Source organism: Anomaloglossus baeobatrachus, chromosome 8 (assembly GCF_048569485.1).
Source record: "Anomaloglossus baeobatrachus isolate aAnoBae1 chromosome 8, aAnoBae1.hap1, whole genome shotgun sequence".
NCBI classification, from domain to species: Eukaryota; Metazoa; Chordata; class Amphibia; order Anura; family Aromobatidae; genus Anomaloglossus; species Anomaloglossus baeobatrachus.
In genome coordinates, this window is record NC_134360.1 from 226,409,990 (window position 1) to 226,436,237 (window position 26,248).

The window sequence follows — 26,248 nt, forward strand, 5'->3', positions numbered from 1 at the left end:
ATGGTTTCCACAAAGTTCATGCGGGCAATTCGGGTCTCAGAGTTTGGGAAACCGGAGGTCCTGAAGCTCCACACCGATGTCCCAGTGCCTTCACCGGGAGACAACCAGGTCCAGACGTCTTGTTTAGAGTAAAGCTGCAGTTTAGAGCATAGCGGAGAATTAAATTCACAGCCTGATTTATCATTTGCTTTTTTCAAGACACTTTTCTTTTTCTTTTGTTTGTGGTATTACTTGTCGTTTTTTGCTATTTAAACATGTAGCGACTTTTTTTTATTGCAAAAATTTGCAGGCTTCGCTAAAATTTTGCAAAATTTTTTGGAAAAAACAGGAGAACATATAAAAAAAACCTTCCAAAAAGGCGCAAATTAAAAGAAAAAATTTAGCACAAATAAAAAAAAAAAATTAAAAAAAAAAACAACCAGTAAGTAAAGGTGTAAATCCAGTAACAAATTAGCGCTTTGCTTTGTCTCCCTTATACAAGGTGTTAATCCGAGTGCACGCCTGCGGAATTAACCCTGTGGATACTTATATCAGATCCGGCAGCTTTGAATGGAAGCCAAGCTTACCCTACACGCCCGGATCCGACACGTCGGGGCTGGTGGTGGATGTTGGCAGAAAGGTGATGGCATTTAAGGTATTTGAAATGTTTGTGTCTTTTTTTTTTTTTTTTTTTTTTTTTACTATTTTCTACAGTTTTATAGCCAATAGGTGGCGCTATTTCTTGTCTGTGATGCATTTCATATTTCCTATTGTGAAATTGAATCTTGCTGAATAAATGATGGACATATCGGTCGGAGCATTCGTCATATGTTTGCCGCCAAATTTAATTTAATTTGCTCAAACATAGCAGCATAAGTATTGTTAGTGTCAGTGATTTGTATGATGGTGGGTCAACTTTACTACAGTGGCGTTCCACAATTATAGTGGGCACCTTGCCAGACGTATATAAAACGCTATACAGAGGCCAAAGCCAATATTACCATCATATAGTGGCCACATAGTGGTGGATACCAATCCTGCAGATCTCTCTTATTCCAGTCTTTAGCTTTTCCATTCTTCTCCATCTGACCCAGACCTCCATCATGACTTCTGCCAGCTACGATTCGTCTGCAGAGCTTCTCATAAGTCAGAAATGTTTTTCTCATTGCTATAATTACTTCCCAAAATATAATGCCAAACAAACAGCAACCTCAAAATGATAATGCAATATAGATAATGTCTCTTATTACTTGCCAATAGTGCACAACACAGTAAAATTGCCGTTCTTTGTGCTCAATAATATCCCATATGTCATCATTGTACCCATTACAAACTTATATTGCACCTAGGAACCTACTTCAAAGTAATAATACACCCTGTGTTTGTTTTAAAGCATAATAGTTTTTTTTTTTAAGCCTTCTAGACAGTAATAATACCCCAGGTGTACCCCTTTTCAGGTTGCTATATCCAGAATGCCAATTTCTAAAGATAGAAGGACTCTTGAGATACCACTTAAGAAATGGTAATGCATGTACTTCATGAATATAACCTCCGGGACGCCTGCAATCAGCACTTTCTACGAGCATTGCTTCCCATTTATTATTACACAGCTACAGCACCAGGTGTATGGTTGTGGTTGTGCCTGGTTCTGTAGCTTTGTGTTGAATAGGACTAAGCCTTAGAACCAGGCACAGAAAGCCTTGTAATGTGCAATGTATTGGTTTTGACCCTCATGGCGTTATCTAGCCGGGTAGATTAGTGTTTGTCGATGATTTTAATATTTATTATTATTATATATTTTTTTGTATGTTGTACAGAAAGGAGATCGGGTGTTCACCACCGGAACAATCACAGGGGAAAATGTGGAGTACACAGTCGCCTGTGGATTCGGTGCACCCTCTTCCCGAGCAGCTGAACTTCAAGCAAGGAGCCGCCATTGCTATTCCATATCTCACTGCCTACAGGGCGCTATTCCAAAAGTGAGCGCTATAGGTGTCTGCACGCAGGCGCCACACTCCACTGCCACTGCATTTCAAAATCTGCAAATTCAATACATCATCGAGACCGGCGAACAAATCCCTCCAGAGGCTGCAATCCTCATCACAACCACCGGGCGGCCACGTATAGAGAGTTACATACGGCATAAACATAAACATCTCTGCTTGAAGTGTCAGAATAGGATTTTTTGTCTATCTAACCCCTTAATGTCCAGTTTATTTCCATCCTAAATAGTCATATTTTTTGACTTCTTGACCAAATGGGGCTCAGTTTGTTGTTTGTTTTTTTTTTTTTTGCAGAATTTAATTTTTTTTAATTGCAATTTTTTTTTTTTTTCAGCCATTTATTTTTCTTTTCTGAAGAAGGGCTATGAAATACAAAAAGCAGATGTGTCATTGTATTTTTGGGTTTACACTATGTATTGTTTAGAATAAATGACCTCATTCATTTATTTTCAGGGACAATAGGAGGTCAGCAATACCAAATCGATATATATATTTTTTATATTCTATATATGTTGCCTCCAGATCTGTAAGTTTAAAGTGACACAAACGCAAAGTTATGTTTTTTTTTTGTTTTTTTTTGTTTTCAGGATCATTAATAGAATGGTTTTATATGTGATGACAGTTTTACAGAAAAACAAGTGAATCCTCTTACTTTGGACTTTTTGTCCTAAGACTTGATTAAAATGTTATTTTCAACATTTATTAATCCACAAGTGGCTGTGAATATGCGACCTTTGATCTCTTACCCGCGCTCCTTCTACATTGCACTGCGTTAATCCTATAATTCTGTCAATATAAAACCCGCCGGCTTCCTATTACGGCCTAATCAGTCCTAAACCCCTCAGATGGCGCGGTCATTATTGAGTAAGGCGTCTAAGGGTACCGTCACACTATAGCGACGCCCCAGCGATCCCACCAGCGATCTGACCTGGTCAGGATCGCTGGTGCGTCGCTACATGGTCGCTGGGGAGCTGTCAATCAGGCAGATCTCACCAGTGACCAGCCCCCAGCCAGCAGCAACACGTGGAAGCGATGCTGCGCTTGGTAACTAAGGTAAATATTGGGTAACCAAGCGCTTGGTTACCCGATATTTAACTTGGTTACGAGCGCACACCGCTTGGCGCTGGCTCCCTGCACGCCAGAGTACACATCGGGTTAATAAGCAAACCGCTGTGCTTATTTACCCGATCTGTATTCCAGCTACGCGTGCAGGGAGCCGGCACTGGCAGCCTGAGAGCGGCGGACGCTAGTAACCAAGGTAAATATCGGGTAACCAAGGAAAGGGCTTCCCTTGGTTACCCGATATTTACCTTTGTTACAGCATACCGCAGGCTGAGAGACGCCTGCTCCCTGCACATTCAGATCGTTGCTCTCTCGCTGTCACACACAGCGATGTGTGCTTCACAGCGGGAGAGCAACCTCCAAAAAAATGAACCAGCACTGTGTGTAACAAGCAGCAATCTCACAGCAGGGGCCAGATCACTGCTCAGTGTCACACACAGCGAGATCGCTAATGAGGTCACTGGTGCGTCACAAAAAACGTGACTCAGCAGCAATCTCGCTATGTGAGAAGTACTCCTAAGGCAATTTCTCTTTTGTTTTGTAGGACACACAGCAAAGCCGGGGAGGTTGTCCTCGTACATGGCGCAAGTGGCGGAGTGAGTAATGTGACCAGTCAGTGATAAGAGGATGAGGCACTGGGTTAATAAATTATTTTAGGGACTATAAAATGCACCTAGGTAGCAGAAGTCGGGGATCGGCTGCAGCGGTCATATGGGACTTGACATCACTGCAGGGGCATGCACAGACCTGCACAGGACCAGACGAGTTAGACAAGGGAAAAAACTGTGAAATATGACCATAATTCAAACAATGTGACACGATTTGTATCGCTTTGCACATAATTGCTTGTACTACTAAAAATGGAGGATGAAAAGGGCAGAATCGCAACATAACCTGCCATCCTACAGGAGACTGTGCCCACCCAGGATGAGGGCGATGACTAAACCTTGTCCCCCCAGACTGTAACCATTAAGCTCGTGTCCTACATAAAGTGACTGTAACCACAAAGACGTCTGTGCCTCTGCGGAGGAAGGGAAATTGGACAACAAGTGTCCGCAAGGTTCCAGCAAGGGTATAGTGCCGCCGTGAAGTCAGCATGGTCCACGCGCCTCAATTTCCGCTCCTTTTTTCCCGATAGGTGGGGATCGCGGCTTGTCAGATGGCCAGGGCCTATGGATTAAAGGTTTTTGGGACCGCCGGCAGCCCCGAGGGGTTAAATCTGGTTTTACAAAACGGAGCCCACAAGGCGTTCAACCACAGAGAGAAGGATTACATCGAGCAGATTCGGGTCAGTGACCGCCTTATATGTCGCACATACAATATAATAAATAACGTCCGGAGCAGACTGTCGCCATTTATTACTGAGAGGTGGGTTATGCTTTCTAATAATTAGGAGGCTTCCAGAGAGGACGGGGTTAATGTCATCCTGGAGATGCTGTCCAACCTGAACCTGAGCAATGAGCTGAAACTCCTCTCATCCGGCGGCCGAGTAATGGTGGGTACCGGTTATCCTGTCTGTGCGCTCGTCCTGTATCTCCTGACATTTCCCTGCTGATCGACCTCCATGTGACATTTTTGACTTTAATTGTTTTCTATTTTAAAAATCAAAAACTATAGGTTTATCTAAGACGCTAATATCGATGGAATACATTTTGGATAGGTCCTCAATATTCGATTAGTCAGGGTCCAACACCCCCCAGTGACCAATCGCTAACAGTTCCCAAGGGCACACCTTCGTTTACAGTGTATGGAGCGGTCAGCACAGCTCTGTGCACCACATAGTGGCTGTTCTCAGTACTGCAGCTCAGATCAGTCACTTCAGTAGGAGCTGAGCTGTAATACCGAGAACGACCACTACATATTGTACGGAGCTGTGAGGAGCTGCAGTACTGAAAACGGCCACTACATGGTGTATGGAGCTATGAGGAGCTGCAGTACTGAGAACGGCCACTACACGGTGTATGGAGCTGTGAGGAGCTGCAGTACTGAGAACGGCCACTACATGGTGTACGGAGCTGTGAGGAGCTGCAGTACTGAGAACGGCCACTACATGGTGTACGGAGCTGTGAGGAGCTGCAGTACTGAGAATGGCCACTACATGGTGTATGGAGCTGTGAGGAGCTGCTGTACTGAGAACGGCCACTACATGGTGTATGGAGCTGTGAGGAGCTGCAGTACTGAGAACGGCCACTACATGGTGTACGGAGCTGTGAGGAGCTGCAGTACTGAGAACGGCCACTACATGGTGTACGGAGCTGTGAGGAGCTGCAGTACTGAGAATGGCCACTACATGGTGTATGGAGCTGTGAGGAGCTGCAGTACTGAGAATGGCCACTACACGCAGCTGCTGTACTGAGAACGGCCACTACACGGTGTACAGAGCTGTGAGGAGCTGCAGTACTGAGAACGGCCACTACACGGTGTATGGAGCTGTGAGGAGCTGCAGTACTGAGAGCAGCCACTACACGGTGTATGGAGCTGTGAGGAGCCGCAGTACTGAGAACGGCCACTACACAGTGTATAGAGCTGTGAGGAGCCGCAGTACTGAGAATGGCCACTACACGGTGTACAGAGCTGTGAGGAGCTGCAGTACTGAGAACGGCCACTACATGGTGTATGGAGCTGTGAGGAGCTGCAGTACTGAGAACGGCCACTACATGGTGTACGGAGCTGTGAGGAGCTGCAGTACTGAGAACGGCCACTACATGGTGTACGGAGCTGTGAGGAGCTGCAGTACTGAGAATGGCCACTACATGGTGTATGGAGCTGTGAGGAGCTGCTGTACTGAGAACGGCCACTACATGGTGTACGGAGCTGTGAGGAGCTGCAGTACTGAGAATGGCCACTACACGCAGCTGCTGTACTGAGAACGGCCACTACACGGTGTACAGAGCTGTGAGGAGCTGCAGTACTGAGAACGGCCACTACACGGTGTATGGAGCTGTGAGGAGCTGCAGTACTGAGAGCAGCCACTACACGGTGTATGGAGCTGTGAGGAGCCGCAGTACTGAGAATGGCCACTACACGGTGTACAGAGCTGTGAGGAGCTGCAGTACTGAGAACGGCCACTACATGGTGTATGGAGCTGGGAGGAGCTGCAGTACTGAGAACGGTCACTACATGGTGTATGGAGCTGTGAGGAGCTGCAGTACTAAGAACAGCCACTACATGGTGTATGGAGCTGTGAGAAGCTGCAGTACTGAGAACGGCCACTACATGGTGTATGGAGCTGTGAGGGGCTGCAGTACTGAGAACGGCCACTACATGGTGTATGAAGCTGTGAGGAGCTGCAGTACTGAGAATGGCCACTACACGGTGTACAGAGCTGTGAGGAGCTGCAGTACTGAGAACGGCCACTACATGGTGTATGGAGCTGGGAGGAGCTGCAGTACTGAGAATGGCCACTACACGATGTATGGAGCTGTGAGGAGCTGCAGTACTGAGAATGGCCACTACATGGTGTATGGAGCTGTGAGGAGCTGCTGTACTGAGAACGGCCACTACATGGTGTATGGAGCTGTGAGGAGCTGCAGTACTGAGAACGGCCACTACATGGTGTACGGAGCTGTGAGGAGCTGCAGTACTGAGAACGGCCACTACATGGTGTACGGAGCTGTGAGGAGCTGCAGTACTGAGAATGGCCACTACACGCAGCTGCTGTACTGAGAACGGCCACTACACGGTGTACAGAGCTGTGAGGAGCTGCAGTACTGAGAACGGCCACTACACGGTGTATGGAGCTGTGAGGAGCTGCTGTACTGAGAACGGCCACTACACGGTGTATGGAGCTGTGAGGAGCTGCTGTACTGAGAACGGCCACTACACGGTGTATGGAGCTGTGAGGAGCTGCAGTACTGAGAACGGCCACTACACGGTGTATGAGCTCTGAGGAGCTGCTGTACTGAGAACGGCCAGTACACGGTGTATGGAGCTGTGAGGAGCTGCAGTACTGAGAACGGCCACTACACGGTGTATGAGCTGTGAGGAGCTGCAGTACTGAGAACGGCCACTACACAGTGTATGGAGCTGTGAGGAGCTGCAGTACTGAGAATGGCCACTACACGGTGTACAGAGCTGTGAGGAGCTGCACTACTGAGAACGGCCACTACACGGTGTACGGAGCTGTGAGGAGCTGCAGTACTGAGAATGGCCACTACACGGTGTATGGAGCTGTGAGGAGGTGCAGTACTGAGAATGGCCACTACAAGGTGTATGGAGCTGTGAAGAGCTGCAGTACTGAGAATGGCCACTACACGGTGTATGGAGCTGTGAGGAGCTGCAGTACTGAGAACGGCCACTACATGGTGTATGGAGCTGTGAGGAGCGGCAGTACTGAGAACGGCCACTACACGGTGTATAGAGCTGTGAGGAGTTGCAGTACTGAGAACGGCCACTACACAGTCATGGTGTACGATGCTTTTCAGCTGTATGCCCCCCATTGATCTGATATTGATGACCAATCCTAAGCATATGGACTCATGTGCAGTGCAGGATTATTGGTGTGTCCTTGGGGATAAGGTGTGTAATACCTGGCCCCGGGGAAGAGACTCTAAAAGGTTATGTGTTGGGGACACAAGATAGTTGTCTCTTCCTTGGCTCTGGTAGCCCTCACTAACCACTGGTCCTAGGTTTGCCCTGTCCACTCCTGGTTTGTTCTTCCGGTGCTGGCAGGTCAGTGCTGTGTGTGAAGGGGGCTGGCCGACTGTTCACTGCAATAGCTGAACCTTACCCGTTCTCTGACAGCCAGTGCATGTGTGTCGCCCTGGGCAAGCCAGGGGACACAGGTCACACACCACCACACCCTACATCCCAGGTAGGCACATCTAAGCTGAACCAAAAATCCTTGTTGCCTTCCTCCAGAGGCTGATGATTCACACCAGGGGGTGGGCCAGGCGGTTGGCTCCGCCCACCAAGGAGATCACAGCTCTGGAGGCGGGAGGTACCAGGCAGTCAGCTCAGGGACGAGCTTGAGGAAACAACAGAGTCAGCTCAGGGACGAGCTTGAGTAAACAACAAGTTCAGCCCAGGCAGGGCTAAATTAAACAGCTAGTGAAAGTAAAGGAGGAAAGCAAGAGTGGTGACAGAGAGAGAAAAGCCTGAAGAGTCCAGCTAAGTGCAGGGCAGGTCAGCAAGGTCAGCAACGGCGGTGACTGTCTGGAGGGGGACCGTTTGGAAGTTCCTGGAAGGACCCCGTAGGCTGTGTGCCCGGTGGTCTGGAGCAGTGTTCCGAAGGACAGTCAGCACCAGGGCAGGGGCCTCTCGGACCCCGGCAAGGCTTGGAGTCGCCGTAAATTGCCGAATCCGTCAGTGAAGGGGACGTAGATCCCCCAACAACCAAGACCCGAGTGAAGGCAACAGCCCAACCTGTACAACAGAGACACCGCCACCGCCAGGGCACCAGTTTCTGAGGGCCAGCGCCTGCGGGCAAAGAGTAGAGCTCCTCCGGCCCAGCTTGAAGCCGGGGAGCGGGTTACCGGTGGGGACCCATCGCAACCAACTAGTACACAAGGTGCAAGGAAGAGGGACATCACCGTCACCTACTGGGAGAGCAATCACAGCCGTCCGTGGGACCGTCTTACCAGCCGTTTGGTTTACCGTACAAACTGTGTCATCGTCTCAGGCTGAGTGAGTACCACAGTGCCGCAAGGCACAGCGCTGCCCCCGCGTCCCTGCGCCCACCAGGCCCTGCACCTCCCAAGCCATCACCGGGCCCCGGGATCACCGACCCCTACCCACGGAGGGGCAACACAACACCTGGCTGCTCCGCATCACCATCCCCGGGACCCCCGTATTGAGCAGCGGTGGTGAAATCACCACAACCGTGGGTGGCATCACGGACTATAAACAATCCCCACACCCAACCAACCCCTTTCACTCACGGGCGAGGAGTGCCGCTCGAGAAACCCCCGGGATCCGGCCTACAGCTCGAGCCACCACTGAGCAGCGGCCGCCGGACCCGAGCAGAAGGGGTGAGCGTAGTGTGCTGACACCCTCCTCCCCGCCCGCGACAACTTGGCGTCACGAACAGGATCTTACCGCTCTGCCGTTTGGTAGAGGTGCGCCTTGTTACCGCCGGAGGTATCCGGCAGAAAAATTTCAGAAGCCGCCATCTTTGGCGCGAAAAGTTCCCGCTCGAGCGTCTTCTCGAGCAGTAGAGGCGCGAAGGCCAAAACCCCGCCCCGAGAGAGGAGGGGCCGGAAAGAGCTAAGGGGGACGCGATGGCGGCTGGCCGCATGTAGCTGCGGCTATAAGAGCAGGGACGCCAGGACTCTGCAGACTGACTGGGTTCCTGGAAGGCACGCTTGCCAAGATGAACAACCCAACTCCCAACGAGGAAGCCCCCGCGCCCGGCACGGCGACGTGGTTGAGGGACCGGACCGTCCCGCTGAGTAACCGTCTGCAGGCCCATATGCAACTCCTCCTGGAGGAGTGGGAGACCGACATGGCGGACGTGGTGGCTGCTATGTGGAGACGCGAGGCAGAGGAGGATTTGGAGGAGCGGGTAAGCGACCCACGCCCCTGTATTCCTGAAGGATCGGCCGTTGGAGCTGAGGGGCCCGGCCGGTTTCCGCTCGCCCTGCCTCTTCCCCCCCCCGCTACCCGCGATAGTTGCTGCCGCCCCGCCATTAGGCCCGCTACCTGCCCAACCGGTAGCGATACCCTGCCCGGCCGCTCCGGCGGACCAGCCGGCTGCAGACGTCCAGGACGACCCTGAAATGCACCAAGGGGAACCGCTAGAACCGCGGCCTCTTAACAGCGTGGTGCCAGAAGTCCCAGTAGAGACTGTGCCATACCCTGAGCCCGGGACCGTGGCTTGGATGAAGGCCCGGGTGATACAATTCCACCAACGTCAGCAGGATCAGATCTTCCGGATGCTGGAGCAGTGGACCAACGAGGTGGAGGAGCTGATTACAACTGCCCCGATGTGCGAAAGGGGAATAGATGTAGCAGAACCGACTGGTGACCCACTTCCCTATGTCCTATCTGGACCGGCCGCTGCGGCTGAGGGGCCCGGCCTAGTCTCGGCCTATGCATCGCCCTTGCCATCACTTATGGGGCGCCTCAGTATAAGCTCGCCTACTATGTTGCTCCATGCTACCGCAGAAGGGGCTGAAGTGTTGGATGCTGGGGGCCAGGAGGCTGCGGCAGCTGGCGGCAACCCGCCTGACGCAGGAATAAGAGAGGACGACTCCTGCCCCAGCTCCGAGTCCATTGTTGCAGCTGAAGGAGCAAGTGGGCGTTCCCGCTATGTGGGGGACCCCGTGGTTTACCATACCTTGCGTACCGGTGGAAATGGGTACCGGGTACCCCTGTCACAGCAGGCATGTCAGTGCATGTTTGATGTGCTGGTGGCAGAGGGTGGGTCCGCCTTAGCAGAGGAACCGGAGTAGGGCAGCGGATGCCCGCAGCACCGTCCCCGTTGGGACCACCACTTTGTTTGTTTGAAAGAATGATAAGAAAGATGATTAACCGAAGTTTCACCTGATTTGCTTGAGATTGAACCGGCTGGAGCCGGCACCGTTGTCCCCGTGGGGACCGTTTAAAAGTTTGGCATGGGAACTATCCATGGACAAGCCCGTGAACTTGCAGGGCACCCACAAACGTTAGTGGCTTGTAAATATGTTGTTTTGCAGTTACCGTTTTCCGCAGGCCGCCTCCGGAGAGGCAGGTTGGAGGGAGGGCCCTCAGCAGAGCAGGCTGGGGCCCAGCCACCAAAGGAACCGGTGGCTACCCTCTGGAGGGAAGGACAGATCCCGCTCGGGTACCGTGTGCTGGACTGTGGGTCAAGGGGTGCTGCCTGGGCTTTAGGGGCAGCATCAGGGCCAGGTTGCTTGGGTGGGAGAGAGCGGAAACCGTAACCGTAAACCGTTATGCAACGTTAAAGAAATGTGCCTCCCGTTTTGGGAAGAGTTATTGAAAATGTATTTATGTGTTATTTACCTTGTTACCCCTTTTTGCAGAAAAATAAAACCGGTGTAGGACGGCAGCCCGCGGACGGTCTGCATTTTGCTAAGGGGGAATGTGTCGCCCTGGGCAAGCCAGGGGACACAGGTCACACACCACCACACCCTACATCCCAAGTAGGCACATCTAAGCTGAACCAAAAATCCTTGTTGCCTTCCTCCAGAGGCTGATGATTCACACCAGGGGGTGGGCCAGGCGGTTGGCTCCGCCCACCAAGGAGATCACAGCTCTGGAGGCGGGAGGTACCAGGCAGTCAGCTCAGGGACGAGCTTGAGGAAACAACAGAGTCAGCTCAGGGACGAGCTTGAGTAAACAACAAGTTCAGCCCAGGCAGGGCTAAATTAAACAGCTAGTGAAAGTAAAGGAGGAAAGCAAGAGTGGTGACAGAGAGAGAAAAGCCTGAAGAGTCCAGCTAAGTGCAGGGCAGGTCAGCAAGGTCAGCAACGGCGGTGACTGTCTGGAGGGGGACCGTTTGGAAGTTCCTGGAAGGACCCCGTAGGCTGTGTGCCCGGTGGTCTGGAGCAGTGTTCCGAAGGACAGTCAGCACCAGGGCAGGGGCCTCTCGGACCCCGGCAAGGCTTGGAGTCGCCGTAAATTGCCGAATCCGTCAGTGAAGGGGACGTAGATCCCCCAACAACCAAGACCCGAGTGAAGGCAACAGCCCAACCTGTACAACAGAGACACCGCCACCGCCAGGGCACCAGTTTCTGAGGGCCAGCGCCTGCGGGCAAAGAGTAGAGCTCCTCCGGCCCAGCTTGAAGCCGGGGAGCGGGTTACCGGTGGGGACCCATCGCAACCAACTAGTACACAAGGTGCAAGGAAGAGGGACATCACCGTCACCTACTGGGAGAGCAAGTGCAGCCGTCCGTGGGACCGTCTTACCAGCCGTTTGGTTTACCGTACAAACTGTGTCATCGTCTCAGGCTGAGTGAGTACCACAGTGCCGCAAGGCACAGCGCTGCCCCCGCGTCCCTGCGCCCACCAGGCCCTGCACCTCCCAAGCCATCACCGGGCCCCGGGATCACCGACCCCTACCCACGGAGGGGCAACACAACACCTGGCTGCTCCGCATCACCATCCCCGGGACCCCCGTATTGAGCAGCGGTGGTGAAATCACCACAACCGTGGGTGGCATCACGGACTATAAACAATCCCCACACCCAACCAACCCCTTTCACTCACGGGCGAGGAGTGCCGCTCGAGAAACCCCCGGGATCCGGCCTACAGCTCGAGCCACCACTGAGCAGCGGCTGCCGGACCCGAGCAGAAGGGGTGAGCGTAGTGTGCTGACACCCTCCTCCCCGCCCGCGACACATGTACAGAAATCACAGCTGCAGGCAATGATGAGCCAGGATCAGCAAACAGCAGCGAAAACATCCAGAAAATCTGCCTTCTCTGACTGCAACATTAATCTACCTAAAGTTAAGGGGTACTTTACACGTTGCGACATCGCTCCCGAAATATCGTCGGGGTCGCGTCGTTAGTGACGCACATCCGGCGCCGGTAACGACATCGCAACGTGTAAATCCTAGATGCGCCGATAAACGATCGCAAAAGCGTCGAAAATCGGTAATCTGTGTAGCATCGGTCATTTTCATAATGTCGGGTCGACCGCAGGTACGATGTTGTTTGTCGTTCCTGCAGGTCCACACATCGCTGTGTGTAAACCCGCAGGAGCGACAAACATCTCCTTACCTGCGTCCCGACGGCAATGCGGAAGGGAGAAGGTGGGTGGGATGTTATGTCCGCTTCTATTGGCCGGCCGATTAGTGACGTCGCGGTGACGCCGAATCCTTCAAGGGGAAGGCATCTCCCCCTTGAAGGAGGGATTGTTCGGCGGTCACAGCGACATCGCCGAGCAGGTATGTGCGTGTGATGCTGCCGTAGCAATAATGTTCGCTACGGCAGCAAGCACCAGATATCGCATGTGCGACGGGGGCGGGTGCTATCGCGCTCAACATCACTAGCCGATGCTAGCGATGTCGCAACGTGCAAAGTACCCCTAAGCTCTTTCTCATACCGGACTGTTGTCTTCTTCTAGATAGTTGGATCCCGAGGTCCTGTTGAGATAAACCCTAGAAACACCATGTTTAAGGAGTCCAGTATCATTGGAGTTGGCCTTTACTTCTCCACTAAGGTAATAACCTAGTACAATATCAGAATTTTGTATAAAATGCAGGTACATACAGTTGCATGCAAAGGTTTGGGCACCCCTGGTCAAAATCACTGTTATTGTGAACAGTTAAGCAAATTGAAGATGAAATGATCTCTAAAGGCATGAAGTGAAAGATAACACATTTCCCTTTATATGTTAGACAATATTTTATGTGTGTGTGTGTGTATATATATATATATATATCAGTACAGACCAAACGTTTGGACACATCTCATCTCTAGAACAACTGTTGAGAGGAGACTTTGTGCAGCAGCCTTCATAGTAAAATAGCTGCTAGGAAACCACTGCTAAGGACAGGCAACAAGCAGAAGAGACTTGTTTGGGCTAAAGAACACAAGGAATGGACATTAGACCAGTGGAAATCTGTGCTTTGGTCTGATGAGTCCAAATTTGAGATCTTTGGATCCAACCACCGTGTCTTTGTAGAAAAGGTGAACGGATGGACTCTACATGGCTGGTTCCCACCGTGAAGCATGGAGGAGGAGGTGTGATGGTGTGGGGGTGCTTTGCTGGTGACACTGTTGGGGATTTATTCAAAATTGAAGGCATACAGAACCAGCATGGCTACCACAGCATCTTGCAGCGGCGTGCTATTCCATCCGGTTTGCGTTTAGTTGGACCATCATTTATTTTTCAACAGGACAATGACCCCAAACACACCTCCAGGCTGTGTAAGGGCTATTTGACTAAGAAGGAGAGTGATGGGGTGCTACGCCAGATGACCTGGCCTCCAGTCACCAGACCTGAAGCCAATCGAGATGGTTTGTGGTGAGCTGGACCGCAGAGTGAAGGCAAAAGGGCCAACAAGTGTTAAGCATCTCTGGGAACTTCTTCAAGACTGTTGGAAGATCATTTCCAGTGACTACTTCTTGAAGCTCATCAAGAGAATGCCAAGAGTGTGCAAAGCAGTAATCAAAGCAAAAGGTGGCTACTTTGAAGAACCTAGAATATAAGACATATTTTCAGTTTCACACTTTTTTAAGTATTTCATTCCACATGTTTTCTTTGTCGCTCCATTGGGAGACCCAGACAATTGGGTGTATAGCTACTGCCTCCGGAGGCCACACAAAGCACTACACTTAAAAGTGTAAGGCCCCTCCCCTTCTGCCTATACACCCCCCGTGGGATCACGGGCTCCTCAGTTTTCATGCTTTGTGCGAAGGAGGTCAGACATCCACGCATAGCTCCACTGTTTAGTCAGCAGCAGCTGCTGACTATGTCGGATGGAAGAAAAGAGGGCCCATATAGGGCCCCCAGCATGCTCCCTTCTCACCCCACTTTTGTCGGCGGTGTTTGTTAAGGTTGAGGTACCCATTGCGGGTACGGAGGCTGGAGCCCACATGCTGCATCCTTCCCCATCCCCCTTAGGGCTCTGGGTGAAGTGGGATTTTACCGGTCTCCAGGCACTGAGACCGCGCTCCATCCACAGCCCCTGAAAGGAATCTGCTGGATGTGGAGCTGAGTATCGTCAGGGACAGGACTCTGCTTCATCAAGGTACTCTGTGTCCCCATACAGACGCAGACACACTGCAGCATTGCTGGGTGTGTTAGTGCGCCGGGGACAACAGCGCGCACGCTTGTGCCACTGCTCACTACAGCTCTGCTGAGTGAGTTTATGTATTGGGAACTGCCGCACCGGCCGCTGCTGTCAGTTTGCTGCGGCGCGGCTGGGACTTGTGGTGCGCCGGGGACTTCCGCGCTGGCCGTGCATGTATGACGGCCGCGCTTATTACTCGAGTCCCCGGCTTTTGCGGCCTAGTTTCCTTTCGTTCCCGCCCCCAGGCCTGCCAGTCAGGGGAAGGGCGGGACGCTGTACAGAATGTCAGCGCAGAGGGCTGGAGTCTACTTTACATACTCCAGCCCTCACACTGGGCACAGTGGGACGCCAGTTTCCCGCACTTTGTCTGAGGCACGCCCACGGTCCGCCCCTCTTCACAGAACGCCGGCAGCCATTCCTGTGTGCAGTCTGAGCTGGAGAGGGGAGACAAGTTCTGGGAGACCCAGACACGGGATTCTGGCGACCACACACCCGCGTTTGAGCGGGCGGTAAGCGGCACCTCTGGTGCTGAACCCACTAGTGCCGAAGTGTACATTTGTATTTTTATGCTTGCATACTATACATTGCACTGTACGGTCGCTGGTGATTCTTGGCTATATACCCTCCTAGATTGCTCAGAGGAGACAACAGCATGTCATCCGCAAAAAGCAAGGGTGCCAAGGCACAGGCTTTCTATGCTGCTTGCACCGCATGTGAGGCTTCTCTACCGGCAGGTTCCACTGACCCCCACTGTGTGCAGTGCTCGGCCCCTGTGGCAACTGCTCGGCCGGGGCCTCTGCTAGAGGTGACCCAGGGAGAACCACCTGTGAATACTGTCCAGGTGACGGGGACAGAGTTTGCAGTTTTTGCTGATAGATTGTCTGTGACTATGACTAGGATTCTAGAAACGTTGCAGTCTAGACCAGAATCTCAGACCAGGGGCACTGTTCAATCATTGCTCCCTGGTCCCCCTCAATTGGAACAGCTCCGGGCTCCGGGGGTGTCCCATGCATCCCAGGGTGACGGCTCGGACACGGACGACAGTCCCAGACAGCCTAAGCGAGCTCGCTATGAGCGGCCCTCGACTTCATCACACTGGTCAGGGTCCCAGCAGGAAGGCTCTCTGTGTGATGAGACGGAGGTAGCTGATCAGGATTCTGATCCTGAGACCGCTCTCAACTTGGATACACCTGATGGGGACGCTATAGTGAATGATCTGATAGCGTCCATCAATAGAATGTTGGATATTTCTCCCCCAGCTCCTCCGGTGGAGGAATCAGCTTCACAGCAGGAGAAATTCCATTTCAGATATCCCAAGCGTAAATTAAGTTCTTTTCTGGACCACTCTGACTTTAGAGAGGCAGTCCAGAAACACCACGCTTATCCAGATAAACGTTTCTCCAAACGGCTTAAGGATACACGTTATCCCTTTCCTCCTGACGTGGTTAAAGGCTGGACCCAGTGTCCCAAGGTGGATCCCCCAATCTCCAGGCTTGCGGCTAGATCCATAGTTGCAGTGGAAGATGGGGCTGCACTTAAAGATGCCACTGACAGACAGATGGAGCTCTGGTTGAAATCCATCTATGAAGCTATCGGCGCGTCGTTTGCTCCAGCATTCGCAGCCGTATGGGCACTCCAAGCTATTTCAGCTGGTCTTACACAGGTTGACACGGTCACACGTACATCTGTGCCGCAGGTGGCATCCTTAACCTCTCAAATGTCTGCATTTGCGTCTTACGCGATTAATGCTGTTCTGGACTCTACGAGCCGTACGGCAGTGGCGTCCGCCAACTCCGTGGTTTTACGCAGAGCCTTGTGGTTAAGGGAATGGAAGGCAGATTCTGCTTCCAAAAAGTGCTTAACCAGTTTGCCATTCTCTGGTGACCGACTGTTTGGTGAGCGTTTGGATGAGATCATTAAACAGTCCAAGGGTAAGGATTCATCCTTACCTCAGCCCAGACAAACCAAACCCCAGCAGAGGAGGGGACAGTCGGGGTTTCGGTCCTTTCGAGGCTCGGGCAGGTCCCAATTCTCCTCGTCCAAAAGGACTCAAAAGGATCAGAGGAACTCAGATTCTTGGCGGGCTCAGTCACGCCCTAAAAAGACAGCCGGAAGACCCGCTACCAAGGCGGCTTCCTCATGACTTTCGGCCTCCTCTCTCCGCATCCTCGGTCGGTGGCAGGCTCTCCCGCTTTGGCGACATTTGGCTGCCACAGGTCCAAGACCGTTGGGTGAGAGACATTCTGTCCCACGGGTACAGGATAGAGTTCAGTTCTCGTCCTCCAACTCGATTCTTCAGAACGTCTCCGCCTCCCGACCGAGCCGATGCTCTTCTGCAGGCGGTGTGCACTCTAAAGGCAGAAGGTGTGGTGATTCCTGTTCCTCTTCAGGAGCAAGGTCGCGGTTTTTACTCCAATTTGTTTGTGGTGCCAAAAAAGGACGGATCCTTCCGTCCCCTTCTGGACCTAAAACTTCTCAACAAGTACGTAAAAACCAGACGGTTCCGGATGGAATCCCTCCGCTCCGTCATCGCCTCAATGTCTCAAGGAGATTTCCTAGCATCAATAGACATCAAGGATGCTTATCTCCACGTGCCGATTGCTCCAGAGCATCAGCGTTTTCTACGGTTCGTTATAGGAGACGAACACCTTCAGTTCGTAGCTCTGCCTTTCGGTCTGGCGACAGCCCCGCGGGCCTTCACCAAGGTCATGGCAGCAGTAGTAGCAGTCCTGCACTCTCAGGGACACTCTGTGATCCCTTACTTAGACGATCTACTTGTCAAGGCTCCCTCTCAAGAGGCATGCCAACACAGCCTGAACGTTGCACTGGAGACTCTCCAGAGTTTCGGGTGGATCATCAACTTTTCCAAGTCATATCTGACCCCGACCCAATCGCTGACATATCTTGGCATGGAGTTTCATACTCTCTCAGCGATAGTGAAGCTTCCGCTGGACAAACAGCGTTCACTACAGACAGGGGTGCGATCCCTCCTTCAAGACCAGTCACACCCCTTGAGACGCCTCATGCACTTCCTAGGGAAGATGGTAGCAGCAATGGAGGCAGTCCCTTTCGCGCAGTTTCATCTGCGTCCACTACAGTGGGACATTCTACGCCAATGGGACGGGAAGTCGACGTCCCTCGACAGGAACGTCTTCCTTTCTCAGGCGGCCAAGGAATCTCTTCAGTGGTGGCTTCTTCCCACCTCATTGTCAAAGGGAAAGTCCTTCCTACCCCCATCCTGGGCGGTGGTCACGACGGACGCGAGTCTGTCAGGGTGGGGAGCGGTTTTTCTCCACCACAGGGCTCAGGGTACGTGGACTCAGCAAGAGTCCACCCTTCAGATCAATGTTCTGGAAATCAGAGCAGTGTATCTTGCCCTACAAGCCTTCCAGCAGTGGCTGGAAGGGAAGCAGATCCGAATTCAGTCGGACAACTCCACAGCGGTGGCATACATCAACCACCAAGGAGGAACACGCAGTCGGCAAGCCTTCCAGGAAGTCCGGCGGATTCTGAAGTGGGTGGAAGACACGGCATCCACCATATCCGCAGTTCACATCCCAGGCGTGGACAACTGGGAAGCAGATTTTCTCAGTCGCCAGGGTATGGACGCAGGGGAATGGTCTCTTCACCCGGACGTGTTTCAGGAGATCTGTCGCCGCTGGGGGATGCCGGACGTCGACCTAATGGCGTCCCGACACAACAACAAGGTCCCAGTTTTCATGGCGCGGTCTCACGATCACCGAGCTCTGGCGGCGGACGCCTTAGTTCAAAATTGGTCGCAGTTCCGGCTCCCTTATGTGTTCCCACCTCTGGCACTGTTGCCCAGAGTGCTGCGCAAGATCAGGTCCGACTGCCACCGCGCCATCCTCGTCGCTCCAGACTGGCCGAGGAGGTCGTGGTACCCAGATCTGTGGCATCTCACGGTAGGCCAACCGTGGGCGCTACCAGACCGGCCAGACTTGCTGTCTCAAGGGCCGTTTTTCCATCGGAATTCTGCTGCCCTGAACCTGACTGTGTGGCCATTGAGTCCTGGATCCTAGCGTATTCAGGATTATCTCAAGAGGTCATTGCCACCATGAGACAAGCTAGAAAACCAGCCTCCGCCAAGATCTACCACAGGACGTGGAAGATATTCTTATCTTGGTGTTCTGCTCAGGGAATTTCTCCCTGGCCATTTGCATTGCCTACTTTTCTTTCCTTTCTACAATCCGGTTTGGAAAAAGGTTTGTCGCTCGGCTCCCTTAAAGGACAAGTCTCAGCGCTATCTGTATTTTTTCAGAAGCGACTAGCACGACTTCCTCAGGTACGCACGTTCCTGCAAGGGGTTTGTCATATCGTCCGTCCTTACAAGCGGCCGTTAGAGCCCTGGGATCTGAACAGGGTTCTAATTGCTCTCCAGAAGCCGCCTTTCGAGCCTATGAGGGATGTTTCCCTTTCTCGACTTTCACAGAAAGTGACTTTTCTAGTAGCGGTCACCTCTCTTCGGAGAGTGTCCGAGCTAGCAGCGCTCTCATGCAAATCTCCCTTCCTGGTGATTCACCAGGACAAGGTGGTTCTGCGCCCGATTCCGGAGTTTCTCCCTAAGGTGGTATCCCCCTTTCATCTCAATCAGGATATCTCCTTACCTTCTTTGTGTCCTCACCCAGTTCATCAATGTGAGAAGGATTTGCATTTGTTGGATCTGGTGAGAGCACTCAGAATCTACATTTCCCGCACGGCGCCCCTGCGCCGCTCGGATGCACTTTTTGTCCTTGTCGCTGGTCAGCGTAAAGGGTTGCAAGCTTCCAAATCCACCTTGGCTCGGTGGATCAAGGAACCAATTCTTGAAGTCTACCGTTCTGCTGGGCTTCCGGTTCCCTCAGGGCTGAAGGCCCATTCTACCAGAGCCGTGGGTGCGTCCTGGGCATTACGGCACCAGGCTACGGCTCAGCAGGTGTGCCAGGCGGCTACCTGGTCGAGTCTGCACACTTTCACCAAGCATTATCAGGTGCATACCTACGCTTCGGCGGACGCCAGCCTAGGTAGACAAGTCCTTCAGGCGGCGGTTGCCCACCTGTAGGAAAGGACTGTTTTACGGTCCTGTCACGAGGTGTTATTTACCCACCCAGGGACTGCTTTTGGACGTCCCAATTGTCTGGGTCTCCCAATGGAGCGACAAAGAAGAAGGGAATTTTGTTTACTTACCGTAAATTCCTTTTCTTCTAGCTCCAATTGGGAGACCCAGCACCCGCCCTGTTTTCTTAGGGATTTTTGTTTTTTCGGGTACACATGTTGTTCATGTTGAATGGTTCAGTTCTCCGATGTTTCTTCGGATTGAATTGTTTTTAAACCAGTTATTGGCTTTCCTCCTTCTTGCTTTTGCACTAAAACTGAGGAGCCCGTGATCCCACGGGGGGTGTATAGGCAGAAGGGGAGGGGCCTTACACTTTTAAGTGTAGTGCTTTGTGTGGCCTCCGGAGGCAGTAGCTATACACCCAATTGTCTGGGTCTCCCAATTGGAGCTAGAAGAAAAGGAATTTACGGTAAGTAAACAAAATTCCCTTCTTTATTCATAGTTTTGATGTCTTCAATATAAGTCTACAATTTTTAGTCATGCAAATAAAGAAAACTCTTTGAGTGAGAAGGTGTGTCCAGACTTTTGGTCTGTACGATGTGTGTGTGTGTGTGTGTGTGTGTATGTATATGTGTGTGTATGTGTGTATGTGTATATATATATATATATATATATATATATATATATATATATATATATATATATATATATATATATATATATATATACAAATTAGTGCCTTGCGAAATATTCGGCCCCCCTGAATTTTTCAACCTTTTCCCACATTTCAGGCTTCAAACATGAAGGTCAACCATTTAAATTTTATGGTGAAGAATCAACAACAAGTGGACACAATTGTGAAGGTGAAGGATATTTATTGCTTATTTTAAACTTTCATAAAAAATAATGAACTGAAAATTGGAGCGTGCAATATTATTCGTCCCCTTTACGTTAATACTTTGTAGCGCCACCTTTTGCTGCGATTACAGCTGCAGTCTCTTGCGGTATGTCTCTATCAGTTTTGCACATCGAGAGACTGAAATTCTCGCCCATTCTTCCCTTGTAAACAGCTGGAGCTGAGTGAGGTTGGATGGAGAGCGTTTGTGAACAGCAGTTTTCAGCTCTTTCCACAGATTCTCGATTGGGTTCAGGTCTGGACTGTGACTTGGCCATTCTAACACCTGGATACGTTTATTTGTGAACCATTCCATTGTAGATTTTGCTTTATGTTTGGGATCATTGTCTTGTTGGAAGACAAATCTCCATCTCAGTCTCAGGTCTTTTGCAGACTCCAACAGGTTTTCTTCAAGAATGGTCCTGTATTTGGCTCCATCCATCTTCCCATCAATTTAACCATCTTCCCTGTCCCTGCTGAAGAAAAGCAGGCCCAAATCATGATGCTGCCGCCACCATGTTTGACAGTGGGGATGGTGTGTTCAGGGTGATGAGCTGTGTTACTTTTACGTCAAACATATCGTTTGGCATTGTGCCCAAATTGTTTGATTTTGGTTTCATCTGACCAGAGCACCTTCTTCCACATGTTTGGTGTCTCCCAGGTGGCTTGTGGCAAACTTTAAACAGCACTTTTTATGGATATCTTTGAGAAATGGCTTTCTTCTTGCCACTCTTCCATAAAAGCCAGATTTGTGCAGTGTACGACTGATTGTTGTCCTATGGACAGACTCTCCCACCTCAGCTGTAGATCTCTGCAGTTCATCCAGAGTGATCATGGGCCTCTTGGCTGCATCTCTGATCAGTCTTCTCTTTGTTTGAGATGAAGGTTTGGACGGCCGGGTCATGGTAGATTTGCAGTGGTATGATACTCCTTCCATTTCAATATGATCGCTTGCACAGTGCTTCTTGGGATGTTTAAAGTTGTGGAAATCTTTTTGTAACCAAATCCGGCTTTAAACGTCTCCACAACAGTATCACGGACCTGCCTGTTGTGTTCCTTGGTCTTCATGATGCTCTCTGTGCTTTACACAGAACCCTGAGACTCACAGAGCAGGGGCATTTATACGGAGACTTGATTACACACAGGGGCTTATATTTATCATCATCAGTCATTTGGGACAACATTGGACCATTCAGAGATCCTCAATGAACGTCTGGAGTGAGTTTGCTGCACTGAAAGTAAAGGGGATGAATAATATTGCACCGCGCTCTACTTTCTATTTTTCCTCCTTTCTCTCTGACTTACGCTATCTTTCCTACATACCATGACTGCTACTCTCCTCTGTCTTTCCTCTCTGTGTTACTGGTTTCTATGGTTTCTACGGTTTAAAATGAGGACCTATGTGTCACCACAATGACTTATAATTCATTATGACTCCTATGACAGTTTAACATTGTTCAGATGTTTGATGAAACCTGTCTATCATTACATGGTCCCATGCTCTTTATTGTATGCTTATGAAAACTCAATAAAAATTTAAATTGGAATAATATTGCATGCCCCAATATTCAGTTATTTATTTTTTACAAAGTTTAAAATAAGCAATACATTTCGTTCAACTTCACAACTGTGTCCCACTTGTTCTTGATTCTTCACCATAAAATTTAATTTTTTTTTTATCTTTATGTTTGAAGCCTGAAATGTAGGAAAAGGTTGAAAAATTCAAGAGGGCCGAATACTTAGTAGTAGCCTCAAATTAGAAATGTAGTACAGCTCTCCTGATTCACTATATTGCTTACCTCATGTGCAGGCCATTGAAGGACCTTGGGTATCCATGGTTATGACCACGTATATAGTCAGTTAGTTGCTAGTACGCATAACCGTGGATACCTAAGCTGCAATGCCCTTCACATGAGGTAAGAGGCATGACTAATCAGGAGATCTATGCTACATTTCTAATTTGAGGTAGTAGTTAATATTAATATTATTCCTGCCACATATTGGGATTGGAGATGGGAATCCCCCTTTTAACTTGCTCAATATTTAGTTGTTTTTATAGGTGGCATTTTAAAAAGACATTACTGAGTATTATGATCCACAGTAATCACCTCACACTGATCAGAGATCTAACAGATATATATATATATAATATATAGATATAATTATAAAGTAGGATCTCAAATCTCAGTGATGAAAACGGCCTCACAGTCAGACTGTTCTAGTGTCCATAGCAACCAATCAGAGCTCAGCTTTCACTTCACCTCAGCAGCTTCAATGTTGAAAGCTGCACTCTTGTTGCTATAGGCAACAGAAGGATCTTACTGTGAGGCGTTTCTAATAAATGAGACCCCAGTTACTTGTGCACTGGCTGTTGACAGCTGATGCAATAGATACAGACTTTAGCGCAAGTTATCAAATTGCCCCACCATAGCGACAATATGGTCGCTGCCTCTGATGACTCTTTGGGCTCTGTCGCTTTAACACTTTTTGGGCAAAAACTGTGTTTTTGCATTCAACACACAGACATCCATTTTCTCCTTTATTTCTATAGAGCCTAAATTCAGGGGCCAAATCTCATATCTTGTAAAAGGGGGAGATTGAGTTTTATTGTTCACAATAGTTGTTAGGAATTTGGGCTGATTCCTCCTGACAGGAGGTGTAGCTGAGCCATGTTTGTACCATCTTTGCACTAGTTTCTTCCAGCACTGCTGAGATGTACGGAGTTGTGGTTGGATGGGGTTGTGGCAGGGGCGCGATGTCATAAATCATCTAATTCAAGGTGGGCAGGTAATTTTCCCGAGGGGCCACATGGCAGACCGCGACTGGTGTGGAGGCCGAACCCATAGGCTGAAGTAAATGCTGCTCAATATTCATATTAACATATTAATTATTATTTTATATGAATATTAATTGTGTCACTTAATAGTGAGCAGAATTAAGTATGATGACATCCCCTATATACATTGAGCCCACACAGAGGCTCCTATATACAGTATGAGCCTCCACATAGCCCCTTTGTATACAGTGTGAGCCCTCACATTGCCCCTCTATATGTAGTAGGAGCCCTTGCGTAGCCTTCTCTACATGCAGTATGAGCCCCTACATAGCCTCCTCTATATATGCAGTAGGAGCCCTTGCGTAGCCTTCTCTACATGCAGTATGAGCCCCTACATAGCCTCCTCTATATATGCAGTAGGAGCCCTTGCGTAGCCTTCTCTACATGCAGCATGAGCCCCAACATAGCTTCCTCTATATGCAATATGAGCCCCAACATAGCTTCCTCTATATGCAATATGAGCCCCTACATAGCCTCCTCTATATGCAGTATGAGCCCCTACATAGCCTCCTCTATATGCAGTATGAGCCCCCACATAGCCTCCTCTATATGCAGTATAAGCCCCTACATAGCCTCCTCTATATGCAGTATGAGCCCCTACATAGCCTCCTCTATATTCAGTATGAGCCCCTACATAGCCTCCTCTATATGCAGTATGAGCCCCACATAGCCTTCTCTATATGCAGTATGAGCCCTTGCAAAGCCTCCTCTATATGCAGTATGAGCCCCTACATAGCCTCCTCTATATGCAGTATGAGCCCCTACATAGCCTCCTCTATATGCAGTATGAACCCCTACATAGCCTTCAATATATGCAGTATAAGCCCCTACATAGCCTCCTCTATATGCAGTCTGAGCCCCTACATAGCCTCCTCTATATGCAGTATGAACCCCTACATAGCCTTCAATATATGCAGTATGAACCCCTACATAGCCTTCAATATATGCAGTATAAGCCCCTACATAGCCTCCTCTATATGCAGTCTGAGCCCCTACATAGCCTTCTCTATATGCAGTATGACCCCCACACATAGCCTCCTCTATATGCAGTATGAGCCCCTACATAGCCTCCTTTATATGCAGTATGAGCCCCTACATAGCCTCCTCTATATGCAGTATGAGCCCCTACATAGCCTCCTCTATATGCAGTATATATGGATGCAGACAGTGGTGACATCGGGTGGTATGGTGCGGACTGCCAGACGTGGCCTGCAGGCCGCCCTTTGTCCAGCCCTGGTCTAATGCTTGATGAGCTATGGCGTTCTCTATGCCAGAAATCTTACTCCAGTTCCAGTTCAGATGTTCCAGATTAATGAAGAGGTGCACACCTGAGCAGGAGCGTCTGACTCCAGCAATGCCGTCTTATGAAGGCACCGATCTTGGTGAATTAGGGCCTCATTGTATTAAAAATATTTTGTTTGGTTTTTAGGATGAATCGAAGGAGGCCGGAGCTGCGCTCTTGGGGGGAATGGAGAGCTGATGGCTGAGGCCACTGATTGGTCCTGAATATTCACTGGAGGAGGCTCTTCAGGCCCATGAGGACATCTACCAGAGCAGTGGAGCCACCGGTAAGATGGTCTTTGTGCTCTGAGCCGATCTGATGGGCCGTGATTATAGATCTCTGATCTGAAAACCTGATTACTTATGATTCATGAAAACAGACGGGATGCGTGGCAGGATAAGTCACTGCCTGATGCACTATATGGAGAAAAGTATGTGCCCCCCACATCTCCCTACATGAGCTTTTCTGGCATCTCATCCTACATTCATAGACATTAATATGGAGTCGCCCCCTGCAGATATAATGGCTCCTGCTATTCTGGGAAGGATTTCTCTATGGTGTTGAATTGGGTTGAGGTCTGGGCTTTGTGCAGGTCATGTTCTCACCCCTCTATGTCTGTATGGACCTGGGCACCGTCATGGGAACAGAAAAGGGCCACCCCCAGACTGTTCCCACAAAACTAGAACTACAATTCTCCACAATCTCTTGTACTGAAGATTAAGATTATGTCATGCACAGACTTGGTGTACCCCTTGTTATTGTGTGTCTTTCCCCACCCCAACAACAAACAAGGGGTACATCGGGGACACTTTAACAATGGTGGGCCCTGGTGCTAGGGAGAGTAGTAATGGTACACCACCTGTACTCCCCTGCACCCTGCACTCTTAGCCAATCACTCTACAGGTTCCGCACCGGTCACCAAGCAGGATACCTGAAGCCCTGAGAGATCCTGCAATAACCCTGGCTAGTGAGCTGGCAGGTAAGCATAACTAGTCCCACCGCTGCACTAATACAACAGGAAGGAAAGGTACAACAGACAGGGGAAACAGCAAAGGATAAAGCATAGCTTCATGGCTGCAGTCAAACACCAGGATTGCAGCACAAATCGCTTCATAGCAACAAGGGCTCCAGCAGCTGCTTCCATCTCCAGGCCTGGCTTCAGAATGGATTCTGAATAACTGGCGCCCTCTACTGGAAGGTGTGTCCATATATAGGGGAAGGGAGTGGTCACCAACCAGAAACACCTGAGGCCAGAAGTCAGAAGCTGCTGGAAGCAAAACTGACATTAACCCCTTAAGCACCAAAGTTTAGGGAATACGTTTAATATGAAGAGTCTCAGATGGCAAAGAGCGACTCTGGTCCAGATTCTGTCACAACTCTCTAGTAAGAGACAGATGGCCATGACACATTTTCCAATAACAACACGGAACATCATCCTCCCCCACCATCTGTACAGTGGG

At 50.1% G+C, this 26,248-nt stretch overlaps 1 protein-coding gene and 1 pseudogene across 1 annotated transcript in view; both read left to right on the plus strand.

The window, feature by feature from the left end:
- LOC142248897 (quinone oxidoreductase-like) lies at positions 1-25,097 on the plus strand (annotated as a pseudogene).
- The window catches only part of ERICH3 (glutamate rich 3), an 87,993-nt gene continuing 86,731 nt past the window's right edge, over positions 24,987-26,248 (plus strand). Inside the window, exon 1 of the mRNA XM_075320304.1 lies at positions 24,987-25,074. The gene's annotated coding sequence lies outside the window, so the exon portion shown is untranslated. The remainder of the gene's footprint in view (positions 25,075-26,248) is intronic.